Source organism: Myotis brandtii, unplaced genomic scaffold (assembly GCF_000412655.1).
Source record: "Myotis brandtii unplaced genomic scaffold, ASM41265v1 scaffold436, whole genome shotgun sequence".
Taxonomy (NCBI): domain Eukaryota; kingdom Metazoa; phylum Chordata; class Mammalia; order Chiroptera; family Vespertilionidae; genus Myotis; species Myotis brandtii.
The window spans coordinates 2,177,730-2,194,138 of record NW_005366679.1 but is presented as its reverse complement, the minus strand read 5'-3'; the positions used below and the strand labels follow the sequence as shown (position 1 = coordinate 2,194,138).

Genomic DNA, 16,409 nt, shown 5'->3' with positions numbered 1-16,409 from the left:
GATTATCCATATACTCTCAGTACCATAATGGGCATCTCCATGGCACTCAGTAAAAATGTACTTTGAGATTGCTTTTTCAAATATGTTATTCTAGTGGTTGGATTAAATAAACACCAACTTCTCTGACTATTCTTAATAATAGAACATTATACTTTCATGGAGCACTAATACTAGACTTTATAATATGATGGATTTTCTCAAATATAAGCAAATAATGGGCTATTTAAAAAGCCTCAAAGTTTAAATACATCTGTTTCTAAATGTCCTGAAAATCCTTCTCAGCCTGGGAGTTGTAAGTGGGACTTCCCTTAAAAAAAAAAAAAGTTCAAAATTGGCCACAAATAAGACAAAACAGAATAAATTAGAAATGTGGCTCCCTGCCATCTTGCAATGTTCTTACAGTAAATGGAGAGTGCTGTGTCCCCTCCCTTCACCATTCCATGGCTAATGGCTTTTCTAGGAGACATATTTTCCTAGAGAAATCCTAAGAGCATTTGTTTCCTTGGAAGGATGTGTGCTTTTGCTGGTGGATGTTGATTTAGGAAGAAGATCAAAGAAATGTGAAGGACTAGAAGGTCCCTGCGTTAGTGTAGGGGAAGGGGGCAGGGCGGGATTGGTTTTGGTTGATTAAATCCTTATTTTGGCTAAGTGTTAATATCTAACATAACTTTTATCCATTAGATGATATTATTGCCCATTTTATAGATGAGGAACTCACTGAAAGCTTACCAGTATTTACATTTCCTGAATTCTTTTTTTAAGCAAAAAATTATACAATTCAGTGGCTTTTAGTGCGTTTACATTGTTGTGCAACTATCGCCACAATCTAATTCCAGAACAGTTTCATCTCCCAAATAGTTTCATCAACTACTGCCTCCTGAAAACCACTAATCTTTCTGTCTCTATAGATTTGCCTATTATGGACATTTTAAATGGAATCATACCACACTTAGCCTTTTGTGTCTGGTTTGTTGAACTTGTATAATGTTTCCAGTTTATTGACATTGTAGCATGTCTCAAGTTTATTCTTTCTGAGTAGGAATCCATTGTATCAATAGTTCTATAAATATCTTGTTTATTCATTATATTTTAGTGGACTCTTAGATTTTTCTAGATTTTATTTCTGTTTGTGGCTAAATAATATTTTATTGTATGGATATAACACATTTTTTAAATCTATGTACTAATTGATGGGCATTTGTGTTTCCAATTATTGCATATTATAAATAGCACTTTTATGAATATCGATATACAAGTTTTTTGTGAGCATATCTTTTCAGTTCTCTTGGATATATACTGAGGAGTGGAATATTTGTTTTTTATGGTCAACTTAAACTTTTTGAGGAACTGTCAAACTGTTTTCTGTAGTAGCTGTACCATTTTACATCCCAAACAGCAATGAATGATAGTTCATTCTCCACATTTGCATAAATATTTGTTTTCCTTTTTTTAAAAATTATTATAGCCACCCTAATGTGTGTGAAGTGGCATCTCACTGTGGTTTTGATTTGCATTTTCCTAATGATTAATGATGTTGAGCATCATGTGCTTCTATCTAGGCCATATGTATATGTTCTTTGTAGAAAAGTCTATTAAAATTCCTTGCCCATCTTCAAATGTGTTTCTTTGTCTTTATATTATTGAGTTGTAAGATTTCCTCATATATACTAGATTAGAGGCCTGGTGCATGAAATTTGTGCACCGGGGGCGGGGGGATGTCCCTCAGCCCAGCCTGCACCGTCTCCAATCTGGGACCCCTTGGGAGATGTCTGACTGCTCTGTGGGATCGGGCCTAAACTGGCAATCAGACAACCCTCTCACAATCTGGGACCGCTGGCTCCCAACCACTCGCCTGCCTGCCTACCTGCCTGCCTGATTGCCCCTAACTGCTTCTGCCTACCAGCCTGATCACCCCCTAACCACTCTCCTGCCAGCTTGAGCAACATCTAACTGCTACCCTGCTGGCCCGGTCGCCCCCAACTGCCCTCCCCTGCTGGCCTGATCGCCCACAACTGCCCTCTGCTGTCGGCCATCTTGTGACCACATGGGGGCGGCCATCTTGTGAGAGGGTGTGATGGTCAATTTGCATATTACCTCTTTATTATATAGGACTAGAGGCCTGGTGCACGAAATTCGTGCACTCAGAGGGCGACGGGGTCCCTCAGTCCGACCTGTGCCCTCTCACAGTCCGGGAGCCCCATGATCAATCGCCCCAAAGAGATAGGCCCCGCCTACCTGGCCGGGGCTCCTCAATGGATTGCCCCAAAGAGGTAGGCCCTGCCCACCCAGCTGGGGCTCTGTGATGGATCGCCCCCACAGAGGGAGCCCCGGCTGGGTGGGCAGGGTCTACCTCTTTGGGGTGATTGATGGTGGAACCCCAGGATCGATTGCCCCAAAGAGGGAGGCCCAGGTTACCCGGCAGTGGCACTATTGCAGATGGGCGGGGCCTCCCTCTGAGGGGGCAATCTATCCCAGGGCTCCACCATCAATCGTCCCAAAGAGGTAGGCCTTGTCCACCCAGCAGGGGCTCTGTGATGGATCATCCTGCAGAGGGAGGCCCCACCCACCCGCCGCAGCACCACCGCTGGGTAGCCTAGGCCTCCCTCTTTGGGGTGATTGCGGAGCCCCCCAATTGATCGATCACCCTGCTGGCCAGTGGCCTGGGCCTCCCTCTGCAGGGCGATCATGGGGCAATGGCCGGGCCCCTGACCAATCACATCGTACCCACCTTGGCTGGCCTGGCGCCAGTGGGTGTCATAGTGTGGTCATCCAGAAGGTCGTCCGGATGGTCATTTTGCTGTTCGGTCATTCAGTCGATTTGTATATTATGCTTTTATTATTATAGATACTAGATCCTTATCAAATATATTTATAAATATTTTCTCCCATTGTATAGGTTATCTTTTCACTTTTTTGATGGTGGGTTTTGATGCACAAGTCTTATATTTTGATGACATCTAATCAAGCTTTTATTTTAGATTAAATTAAATATCAAAAAAAATTTTTATATCTACCCATATATTAAGCATTACAGTTCTATTCATTTCTGTGAATAGAATTAAATTTCTATCTGTTAACATTTCCCTCCAACTTTAAAAATCTTACTTTAATATTTTTAACTGAGGAGGTCAGCTAGAGACAAAGTCCTTTAGGTTTTGTTTATCTGATAATGTAATAGAGGGCGTGAGATAATTAGCTTTGCTATTTAAAATCTTTGCACTGTATTGATTCACTTTTTATAACAAGCATGTTTTAACATTATTATCAGACATCAAGAATTTTTTTAAAAAAACAATACAATGTTGGGGAGCACATAAGACTTGGTTGGAAAGTTTGTAAGGAGGACATTCTGAGAAAAGAGAAGTGTGTGGAAGGCCATCTGCCCTGTTTATTGGAATTCTGACTTAGGGAGTGTTGAAGGCAGCACCCCTAATTATTTCTTGACCTTTCCAAACAAGTCTGTGTATGTGCAGACCCCCAGGTGTTTACTGGAATCTTTATGCTTAATCCCTGGATGCCATTGCCTAGAGGATAATGTAAGCACATGTGTCCTCCCAAGATTACTCACCCTACTGATTGTCTCTAACGATAAAAATTCCAATAAAGGCCTAACAAGGCAGGCAATCGAGGCTGCCTGGCCACTTCATCCAGGCCGTCCCTTAGCCCTCTCCCCAACAGTGAAACTGTGTCAGAGTAATCTGTTCATCCGTCGTTCAGGAGCTGCTGATCAGCACCGGCAATACAAATTCTTATCTTGTGGTTCCATAGGCCATAAATCATATATGGTTCTCACCACACTAAAATTAAAATGTTGGCAGGGCTCTAGTCATTTCTGGAGGCTCTGAGGAATAATCTGTTTCCTCACCTATTCAGTTTGTTGGCATAATTTAGCTACTTGAGTCTGTAAGACTGAGGTTTGAGTTTCCTTGCTGGCTGTCACTGAGGGTTTTCCCCAGTTTTTAGAGGCTGTTTGCATTCTTTGTATTCATTTCAAACGGGCAGTAGTTTGCCCACGGCTGGACTCTAAGGCCTCTTCCTCCATCTTTAAAGCTAGCAGTGGAGTATCAAGTTACTCTCTTACTTGAATGTCTCCTGACTCTTCTATCTACAACTCTACCTCTTCTGCCAGTCTCTTCCACTTTTAGGTCCTATGTGATTACCTTGGACCTACTAAGGAAATCTGGGGAAATTGCCCTTTTTTAAGGTCTATCACCTTAATTCCATCTGCAAAGAGACAATAAGAATTTTAAAAGAAAAAAACAATATTCAACTTCAACAGGGGTTGAATTTACTCTTTAAGAGAATCTTGCCCTTATATTAGCATGCCACTCATTACAAAGAAACACAATAACAAAATGTTGTTTGATATATTATTTTTTTTCTAGATTAGAGATATTTTTTTGTTCTCCTGTGCACTAAATATTAGCTATTCCTTGGAAACCCACTGATTGAATATATCCTGAATAAGAAACTCACTGAGATATTTCTGAGAGGTGCAAATAAAGTCAAAACAGAGAAAAAAAGATCCAAAGAAAACTAGGTCAAGAATTCCATTTATTATGACTACATGTGTGGAAAGGTTTCAAAATAATACATATTTCTTACTTAATGTTCTTCATTGTCAAAATTGTCTTCCATATATTCAGTGAGAATTATAAAATTATGAAATGATATTGATAATATAAAGTTGTTTTTTGTTCACAAATGTGTAACTTCAAAGAGTAAGAGAAGTAATACAGAGGAATATATTAAACGCAGTATAAATATATTATAGGCTCCCCAGACACCGAGAATTATTCATGATGCTATTTAACTCTATTAGCATATCACAGGCAGTGCCTCTCTGTATCCACTGTGGAGGAAGAACCAGGAAAGCAGTTCAGTATTTATCATTTGAGCTACGTACAGTCTTAAGTGAACAACCGGTATTTCACAGAATGAACTGTGTTTGGACTGACTGAAGTTTTTCATATAGGTGGTGGGAAAAGAAGGTAATTTTTAGAAGTGAATTTAATCCATAGAGCAATCCATCCATACATCACAATTTAGAGGAATGAATTACATTTATTGTGAGGTGGAGGGTATGTTTTTTCCATTCTTGGTAATGATCGGATGATATATTTTGTGTGTTTGTGTTTTACCTGTACTGTACCAGCACTGGACATGGAATCAGAACACATAATTTTAAGTCCTGCATTTGTCATTAACTAGTGATATAATCTTGAGTAAATCACTTAAAAATTTCTAAACCTGATATTACTCACATCTAAAATGGTGACACAGTTAAGAATCTACTTATCACGTAAGATTGAGAGAGATGAAAATAAGGTAATGTTGGTAAAAACAGTTGTCGTAAACTCTAAAGGTCCGTACGAATGTATTATTATCACCACAATCATCATTGCACCATTCTCCACTCCCGCACTTAGAGAAAAACTACCTTCTCTCCCATAGGAGGCTTTCTATTATGTGGGAATGAGCCACATTGCCATCCCCTTCCATAAAAATAGAAGGGGGTGGGGAAAGGAAGGGAGTCTGGTTTAATATATTTAACCAATCAGTAGATGAGGACATTTAGGTTTTTCATAAAAAGGACAATGGCTTGAGAACTCAGCTTCCTCTTACTTTCTTAAAACCTAGCTCAGACCCTTGTCTTTTTCCTCAAGTGCTGTCCAGTAGGCATATCTGATCATTTCATCTCAAGTCTTTGCAACTTCTAGTCTCTTCTTCACTCTGCCACTAGATACTAGTATATCTTCCTACATGTGATCAGATTACCCCATGTTTGTAGATGTCTGTTAATTTCCATTTGCATATAATATGAAATCCACACTCTTCACCTTGTTTTAGAGGTCTCATCCTAACTTGCCTCTCCAACTTTTGAAACCTTCAGAGTGAGACTTACTCAGAGTCAAAATATCCAGGATTTATGTAAGAGGTCATATATAAAACTTCTGTTTATAATATGAAAAAATACAGAATACTATAAACAATTCCTGAATCTCTGCCACTTTTAAACTCTTACTCTTTTTTAAAAAGATTTTAAATTAATTTTTAGTACTACTCAAAAGTGTAGCAGCCTACAGATGGTTACCTATCTGCAACAAAATGAGAAGCCTGTGGAAGAATAAATTGACCATATTACTTACCACATGGTTTAGTTCAGCTGATGTTTATTCATAGTAAGACTTTCTCAATGAAGAAGGTGCCTACCATAGAGCCTTTGAGTCCTCTACCATTCATATTCTCTGCATCTCATTGAAAGACTAGAGAAAAGAGTCAGAGAATTGTCAGGAGGCTTCTTTTAAGTAGTAAACAAGTGACATGTATCATTCTACCCATATTTCATTGGTCAGAATTCACATGACCTAATGCAACTCTAAGGGAAGCTGGGGAAATACAGGATAGCTGAGTGCGCAAGACGAAAAAATGAAGTTTTGTGAACTTAGTAGTCTCTGTCACCACTTTTCCTGCATTTTCTATTCCCCATGCTCATAATAGGAATATCTGCAGCACTTCTTATTCTCAATCACATTATTAGTAATATATATGTGTGATTTATTCATACCCAACCAATAAAGGTGACTTTCAGTTAATATTTATTTTAAGGCACATTATTGGGCTTTGTTCTCTCTGTTTTCTTCATCTGACCCATAAATAAGTAATTTTTAAAAGACATTGTTAAATTGGTTCCTGCCAACTGTAAATAAGACTACTAGCCATGTCTACTTTGCCTTGGAGACTGGTTCCCATTCTGATCATATGTCACACTGTTGCTATTGGTACATTTCAGAATACAATGAACATAAAAACTGATGTTTGGCTAATATTATTTTCTCAAAGTCTTCAATTTGTCAAAAGCTTCTGAATAGGAGCTTTTTTAAACTTATAATTTCATCCTGATTTGTGTATTTAGTCCTACTCTACATAAAATTGTGCAGTTTACTCTACACTTACGAGTTTGGGGGTTAAAAATAAGATTTCTTTATTTTTTCATCATTTGGCTATTTTTCTTTCTCATTCAAACAAATGATTTAATTATTTTTCCCTTTTAATGACCCAATGTAGACTTGCACAGCAACTTGAAAAATACATTTTCAAATTTGTGATTCTTAAAGACCCAACCAAATATCTCTAAGCACATAAATAAACCTATCTTGCAGAATATCTTTACTAACTCAGCTTAGAGTCAGAAATCTATACTAATAAAAGAGTAATATGCTAATTAGACCGGCAGACCTTCTGGAGACCTTCTGGATGTCCTTCTGGAAAAAGCTGGGGGCTTGGCTGGCCTGCAAACCGCCCCTAAACGACCCTCATCTGGATGGGGGAGTGGCCAGCCTGCAAACGGCCATCAGCCCCTCGCCCAGGCCCACCACGTCCCCAGCGGGGACCCTCACCCCAATGGGGGCATGTCCAGCCTGCAAAGGGCCCTCAGCCCCTTGCCCAGGCCCACCCTGCCCCCAGGGGGGACTCTCACCCCAATGGGGGCATGGCCAGCCTGCAAACGGCCATCAGCCCCTCGCCCAGGCCAGCCATTCCCCCCCAGTGGGGACCCCCACCCCGATGGGGGTGTGGCCAGCCTGCAAACAAGAGAGAGAGAGAGAGAGAGAGAAAGAAACACATTGATTGGTTGTCTCCAGCACATGCCCTGACCAAGGCTGGAGATGGAACATGTGACTGAGGTACGTGCCCTTGATCAGGAATCCAACCTGAGATCTTTCAGTGCACAGGCCAAAGCTCTAACCACTGAGCACAATGTACATTTTAAATTAGTTCGTATGTTTTAAATTGGTTTGCTAAATTTGTGGAGCTTTGCCAATAATGCAAATTTCTGATTTGTGGCAGAAGAATGTGTGTGGCAGAAGTATGTGTGTGGTAGAGTCAAAATCCATAGTTGGCTTCTAGAAGATGCAGTGAAATCACATAGCTATATATTTGGAAAACCACCAGAAAGATAAAGTAACTACCCCATAGCATTTAAAAGGCTGATACCTGAATGCTATATATTGGACATTTTTCAAGATGTGGATCATTTATTTATTTTTTTCTGAAAAACTTGACTAGGATATTTATATTTGGGTGCCAATTACCGGCTCTTTGATGTTATTACTTATTAATCCTAATATCAGGAATATTCAGGTTATTTTATTTTTTTGTTAATCCTCATCCAAAGATATTTTTCCATTGATTTTTTAGGTAGAGTAGAAGAGAGAGGGAAAGGCAGAGATAAACTTCTTAGAATTGAATGTGGGAACGACTGGAATGACCAGACCAACCAGTCACTATGACACGCACTGACCACCAGGGGGCAGACGCTTAATGCAGGAGCTGCCCCCTGGTGGTCAGTGTGTTCCCACAGTGGGAGTGCTGCTTAGCCAGAAGCTGGGCTCACAGCTGGCAAGAGCAGTGGTGGTGGCGGGAGCCTCTCCTGCCTCCGTGGCAGCGCTAAGGAGCTGCAAGCCAAGCAGTAAGGAGTGAGCAGGCAATTGGTTGGGAGTGAGCAAGTGGGTGGCTAAGAGCGAGGGGTCCTGGATTGTGAGAGGGCACAGGCTGGGTTGAGGGGGATGCCCCCCCCCACCATGCACAAATTTCGTGCATCGGGCCTCTAGTATGAACATAAAAATTAGTGGGTCATAAAGATCTATAAAAACAAGTTTATTGCATATGTATATTACATATATACTTATTGCATATCAGCCTTGCAAGGGTGAGTAATTCTATTTCTAAGTTCAGTTCAAGCAATTGCACATTGAACTTATGCTTGATTTTGTATTTTAAAAAATAAATGTAATCATTTGTCTAATGTGCTTTTTTGCATGTAGTATGTTTTGTGTTGTGTTGTTTTTTTTTTTTTTTTAATCCTCATCCAAGGATATTTTTTCATTGATTTTTAGAGAAAGTGGAAGAGAGGGGGAGAGAGAGAGAAAAACACTGATGTGAGAAAGACACATCCATTGGTCACCGCCTGTACCCACCTAGACAGGGGCAGGGATTGAACCTGCAACCGAGGTACATGCCATTGCCCAGAATTGAACCCAAGACCCTTTAATCCACAGGCCAACGCTCTAACCACTGAGCACAATGTACGTTTTAAATTAGTTCGTATGTTTTAAATTGGTTTGCTAAATTTGTGGAGCTTTGCCAATAATGCAAATTTCTGATTTGTGGCAGAAGAATGTGTGTGGCAGAAGTATGTGTGTGGTAGAGTCAAAATCCATAGTTGGCTTCTAGAAGATGCAGTGAAATCACATAGCTATATATTTGGAAAACCACCAGAAAGATAAAGTAACTACCCATAGCATTTAAAAGGCTGATACCTGAATTGTAATATATGGACATTTTTAAAGATGTGGATCATTTATTTATTTTTTTCTGAAAAACTTGACTAGGATATTTATATTTGGGTGCCAATTACCGGCTCTTTGATGTTATTACTTATTAATCCTAATATCAGGAATATTCAGGTTATTTTATTTTTTTGTTAATCCTCATCCAAAGATATTTTTCCATTGATTTTTTAGGTAGAGTAGAAGAGAGAGGGAAAGGCAGAGATAAACTTCTTAGAATCGAATGTGATTTGGTTTTCTTTCTCCCTCTCTTTATAAGGAAAGAAAATGCATTTTTCCTGTTTATTATTGTATCTCCAATGCCTAGGACATAAATCTTTTTTTAAGTTAATAACAAATTGCTATATATGTAAACGATAACTGAAAAGTAAAATTTTTACAAGTAGAGTCTGGTCAAGAGCAAATACCTCAGTTGTAGGCTCTATATAGACCCCAGTCCTGGTTGGGGCACATGCAGGAGGCAACCAATCTATGTATCTCTCTCACAGCCATGTTTTTCTCTGTCTCTCCCCCTCTTTTCCACTCTCTCTAAAAAACAGTGGAAAAATATCCTCAGCAAGGATTAACACAATAACAAAAACCACAGATAACAGAACTTTCTAAAAGTAGTTATATAAATCAGAAATTCCTCACTATCCTATCTAATAAGGAGGGAATATGCTAATTGACCCTCATGCAGTTGCAAAGATGGTGCGCCCACAGCAAGTAAAGAGGGAATATGCTAATTGACTGCCATGCCCTCAAAGATGGCGGTGCCCACAGCCACAAGATGGCAGTGCCCAGTCCCCTCAGCCCCGCTGGGGTGGCAGGCATGCGGCAAGGCTGGGCCCCCAGTTCTGGCAGCTGCCCAGCTGCCCAGGGCCACCCAAGGCTCAGGTAACCAGGGTCGGCCGAGGCTTGCGCTGCTGGCAGTGGCAGCAGCAGAGGTGTGATAGGGGCATTGCCTTCCCCTGATTGCCAGGTTGCCTCCCGCCCCTGAGGGTTCCCAGACTGTGAGAGGGGACAGGCCGGGCTGAGGGACCCCCCCTCCAGTACATGAATTTTCATGCACCAGCCCTCTAGTTATCAATAAAATAGCACAGAGTAACCCTAATTTTGGTAGAACTCCTAAGTCACCATGGGTCTTCCTAAAGAGTGTCCACTTCACTGATTTCAGAAGGCTTTGTCATGAGCTTTCACTCTCTTCCCAAAAGCCTTTGATTAGCTAAAAGTGCTCTTTCACTGCGCCGGCTTCACTAACACTTACAGTCTAGTCTTTCCCTAACTCTATTGTAAAGAGAAGCCACATTTTTACTCACAAGGCTGACTAGATCATAGTTGTATTGTGTATCCACTCACAAGCAATATGAATATTTGTAATTCTGTGTCTTTTAGTAAAAGTAGAGTTTAAGTCAATCTGGATACTTCTCTGTCTTTACTTTCTGAAGAAAACTATCTTCAGAAAGCCTTTTCTGCTGTCTTAAAATTGCTAGCTTAGCTGAGAGTCATATAAAATAACTTTATGGTGTCTGTTTCCTCAGCAACCATCATTAGCAGAACCATGTGCTTTTCTTTCTTTTGATACAAAACTTTGAGGACTGGCAAATACATATCCAAGCTACTTCAGAGCAATAATTTTGAAAACATAGCAAAAGAGCAAAAATATTTTTTAATGACATAAATATAAAAGCCTTTTATAAGTAATCATTCCAGAATCTCAGTTCTCAGCAAGGTAGATTTCCACCCTGAAAAATACTCCGCATTAACCCTGGTTGAGCGGTTCAGTTGGTTGGAGTGTCATCCTGTACACCAAGAGGTTGTGGTCAGGACACATACCTAGGTTGAGGGTTGGGTGAGTACAGGAAGCAATTGATGTTTCTCTTTCACATCGATGTTTCTCTCTCTCTCTCTCTCTCTCTCTCTCTCTCTCTCTCTCCCTTTCTCTTTCAAATCAATAAAAACATATCTTCATTGAGGATTTAAAAAATGCTCCACTTTAAATATGAATAAGCACCCAAATATGAAAGACACCCAAACATAAGATTTGATAAAGAACTGTGACCTCCATTACCTTGGAAATCCTGTCATAACCATTGTGGCCCTATGGGACTCACAGTAATGGACCCTCTTCATAAAAGAGTCTTGAATAACTAAAATGTTATCAGTATAAATACCACTATCTGGAAATACATATCCAGTTATTTTTAAATGAATCCATAGTTTGTGTTTTTTTAATTTTAGAAATATGAGTCTCATCCTCCAGAAAAAGAAAAAAAGAATGGAAAATAAAAGGAGGAAAGGAAGCCTAAATAAGCGAGCCACAGGGATGCTCCAGTTCAATAAGGGAAGAGTAGAGTTGAAAGGAGGCAATGACCAGGAGACCCCCATTTAGAAGAAAGTAAACTGCAGAGGAGCCAGCCAGAAAGAGACTCTAAGAGGAGGGAGGGAGACAGAACTACGGGATGATTCATGAGAGCAGGTGCTGCTTGCCAGGCCCACTGCTTTTGTTCTTTTTCAGCCCCTTTCCTACTCTGCCTTCTGCCCTCTGGTTTCTATTTAAATTCAGTTACTTCCTTTATTCACAGTTTTCATCCTGGATGTAACTATTTCTCCATTATCAACATCTGTGTTGCTTCAGATGGTGCTTCCTCGTGTCCTTGAAGCATTTCCTGAGGTATGACTCCGACTGTTTGGATTCCAGGTGTCGTCGGTGCCAACCATTAATCAAACATGTACATCCTCATCTCCCACAGAGGACTAGGCTGTTTATGGTCGTGTCTGGGATTCACTGTGATAAGGAAAGGAAGAGCTTTAATTGTCCCAAAATCATACCTTGCACATTCCACAGAATAGAAAATCATTTCTAAATCAAAGAGAATGATAAAATACTATGACAAATTCATTCATCTATGTAAATAACCTGTATAAAAGCCCTAGAGTATTTGCAAATCTTCAAAAAGATTGATTGATTTACCTTAGAAATTTGGCATGTTTTCAAAGCCCTTCTACTAACCTTCCATTTTCATAATTGATTTTCTATTGCTTAGCAATTTATAATTTATGATTTTCTTGCTCTGCATATACCTGGGTATATGTCTCTTCATATATTAGCAACAATTTAAAGAGTAAGCTTTCTTGCCTTGGCCAGGTGGCTCAGCTGATTGGATTATCATCCTGTACACCAAAAGTTTATGGGTTCGACTCCCAGTCAGAGCACATACCTAGGTTGTAGGTTTGATCCATGGTTGGGGCGAGTATGGGAAAAAAACATATTAATGTTTTTCTCTCACATTGATCTCTCCATCTCTCTCTCAAAATCAATAAAAACATATCCTCTGGTAAAGATTTAAAAAAAAAAAAGCTTTCTTATCATCACCTATATAATGACGAAGCCATGAAGGACACATTTAAACAACAGCTGCTCAATCATTGAACAGCAGGACCAAAATATCCAGTGAACCATCATGTAAAAACAGTATAGAAATGGGTGTTTTTTAAAATAATATTTTAAGTGCTAGGTCTGCTTATTTTAATATCATATTTGATATTTTGATTGCTGTACCTACTAGAGCTAACCATTTTCAAAACGAGGACCATCCCTGATCCTTCTTAGTATCCCATATGCCTATTACAACATAGGGCTTTACATCTAATTGGCGAGTAATTACAATCTGTCAAATGGAAATGCATTTTACTAAGAAAAAGAAAACGGAAAATTAATGAGACTGAACCCCTTTACCTTTCTATATTAAATACTTGCTTTAGTATTTGGCCCCTAGTAGTTTTTCAAAAATAGAGCAATTCATAAATTGAGAACAAACTAATAATATTTAAAACATTAAATAAAAAATTCCCCTGCAAAAGAAAATATGCTATTGATTTTTCTCTACTTGTTAAAAACGCAAGTCTGTACCAAACAGCTTTTGAGATATGAGTGCATTGGGTTTCCTTTGGAGCACAAAAAGGTACTAGACATTTCTATTCAGGAGTTTTTAAAATGGTATTGCACAGTTCCTGTTCTAAAATTAGTATTTATCACCCATAAATTGTTTATTTTTTATAGGTGGAAAAAGTAAAATAAACATAAATCACATATACAAATGACTGATAAGGTTCTCCAATACCAAATGGTTTGAGAAATCCAGTGATAAATGCCTCCTTAGCCTTGTTCTACTGCATAGCAACATAATAGTTCTCTCCTACTATGAACATAGGAACATTCTTTTAATGTAAAAAGGACCTTCTTACTTAGAATTGAGAATACTTAAACCGGTAAGTTTTTTGGCTTCTGAATCACTAATTTGTCAGTATATCAGCACCATATATGAGGAGGGAGAATTTCAGAAAAGGCAAGGTAGCAACTTGGACTGGGTTACTTTCCAATTGGTCACCTGCGTTCAGTTAGTAAAGCTTTATTAGTAGCGTGTCTTTTATTTTCACAATTATGAATCAGCTACAAATCACATTTTCTATTTGTTTAGTTCATATCAAATGAATGCATGGGCTCTGCCAACTAATCATGGTGTTTTTGAAAGTATCTGTTGTTTTCATTTCCCTAGATAAAAAGACTTTCTCTGATATTTACAAAGGCAATACTTCTTCATAGCATCTGATTTTCATCACTGTCCATCAGTACTTTGAATATTGATTTGATACTTGCTAGATGACTTGGTACCTGTTAGAAGTTTTTCTGACTAGAATGGAATTATTAAGAAACTTCTTTTGGTTGCAAATGGGTGTATATAGTAAGATGGTATAAGCGTGAACACAACAATGAGTTGCATGTAAAGAGTAAGTTGGGTTAGATTGAAGATTGTTTTTCATTGTGATTTAAAACTCCGACTCTTCTAGAACTTGTCCAGATAAGAATACTTTTAAATAGATTTTTTAAAAATTTTAAATGTATTTTAAATACGATTGTTTTTCATTGTGATTTAAAACTCCGACTCTTCTGGAACTTGTCCGGATAGGAATACTTTTAAATAGATTTTTTAAAAAATTTTAAATGTATTTTAAATATATTCTTCTAATTTTGTAATTGAAACTTTTAAGTTTAGCCCATTTTAGTGAGAATGTTCTTGTCTATTAAATAGATCTAAATTGACATTAAAAAACCTGGTTGTTTCTGCCCTAACCAATTTGGGTCAGTGGATAGAGCGTTTGCCTGCAGACCAAAAGGTCCGAGGTTCATTTCCGGTCAAGGGCATGTACTTTGGTTGCAGGCTCCTCCCTGGCCCTGGCCTTGGTCAGGGCTCATGCAGAAGGCTTTCAAACTAGCTTTTCACTTTTGTTGGTTTCCAAGAAAATATTTCATACCAGAATTAATTAATTATAGAAATTGATTAAAAATTAAATTATTTAAAAGTAATTATAAAATCATGAAATCTATTAACTATATTGTGTGTATACCCTAAGTGAGAATATAAATCATGTAAAAAACATCCTTTTTACATTTTTTTATTTATTTAAACATAACATTTGAAAACAAATATTGTCAATCTTGGATAATTTAATCATTTGGGAATTCTAAATAAGAAAATCCCAAGTGTTCATACTAAAACCACATATAGTCTCCAATAATTTAGGCCCAAGAGGGTTCCTTAAAAACCAAGTATTAGCAGTTCTTTTGGTTCATTGAAGACAATTATGACATAGCTATTTTAACTTTCCCTGATTGAAAACTTGACTGGGCAAGTGATGAGCAAGTTATAGTTGATGAACTTTCAAATAAGGCGACTGAATTAATTTAATTTTATTTTATTTACAATAAGCCCTTTCCTAACATTTTACTGCAATTCATCTTCAGTTTGCTTATGACTTCCCAGTGTTTATCTTGGACGATATTTATCTTCAGAACTCTAGACAAATTAGGTAGGGTGATATTTTGAGATATGATTTAAAGTTTTTTCCTAACATTTTCTTATAATGTTTGCTCTGCTACTAATTCAGTCATAATAATTCATTACCTCAGGGGAGGAATGATGCAATGGAAAGCTGAAGTAAATCTTGGGGCTTTCTGATTACAACAATCTCTCTCTCAAGAGAGAGAGTATAAAGAAGAACTCAGCACATTAAAAAATGGATTTGGAAGGATATATGATTAGTCAAAGGGCACCGGTTTTCCTTCTGAAGACTAAATTGAGGGTTTCTTGGCCAGGAAAGAAAATGAGTCAGAAGAGAAGCAAAGAAAGCTAAGATATTGATGCATCTCTGAGAAAGATCCCTGTGCTCTCCTCTCTCCCAATCACACACCACACCCCAACCAGAACCAAGTCCCCAAACAGGGTCTGGGTTCCTGGAGCAGAGAGAGTCTGTTCTCCAGAACATTTCCAGACTTATATTACTGTGCACATTATTACTAAAAAACAAACAAACAAACAAACAAACAAAAACTATATAATTTTATGAACATCACCCCCAAAATTTCAATTAAAAAAAGATTGAACAATGCTCCAAACAGAAAAAAATAATAATAAAAAGCAACAATTAAAATAATGAGGTACTGACTCAAGGATTGACATACACCAATGATTAGACTAAGAAGCCCCAAAGCACCAATGCATATACAGACACTTGATAAGTGACAACACTGACACTATGAACCAATGAGAAAAGGACCATCTTTGCAATAAAAATACCAATATTGGAAAAATGGAGACTTTACGCCTACCTTAAACCACAATATCAATTCTGGGTGAGTTATTGACCTAGATGTGAAAGTTACAACAATAAAGCCTTTAGAAGATAATATAGGAGAATGTCTTCATTACCTTAAACGCACAGTAAGAAAGGGTGTCTTAAACAACATATAAGAAACACTAGCCCTAGCCAGTTTGGCTCAGTGGCTAGAGCATTCGCCTGTGGACTGAAGGGTCCCGGGTTTGATTCCGATCAAGGGCACATGTCCAGGTTGCAGCTCGATCCTCAGTTAGGGGGCATACAGGAGGCAGTCCATCAATGATTCTCATCATTGATGTTTCTATCTCTCTCTCCCTCTTCCTTCCTCTCTGAATTCAATAAAAAAAAATAAAAGAAAGAGAGAGAGAGAGAGAGAGAGAGAGAGAGAGAGAGAGAGAGAGA

General features: G+C 38.5%; 1 long non-coding RNA gene across 1 annotated transcript in view; it reads right to left on the bottom strand.

Moving 5' to 3' along the window:
- Window positions 1-813: 813 nt before the first annotated feature.
- The window catches only part of LOC106727506, a 17,264-nt gene continuing 1,668 nt past the window's right edge, over window positions 814-16,409 (bottom strand). The window contains exons 2-3 of the long non-coding RNA XR_001363725.1: window positions 5,438-5,443; window positions 814-847 (exon numbers count right to left, since the gene is read on the bottom strand). This is a non-coding gene — a long non-coding RNA (uncharacterized LOC106727506). The remainder of the gene's footprint in view (window positions 848-5,437; window positions 5,444-16,409) is intronic.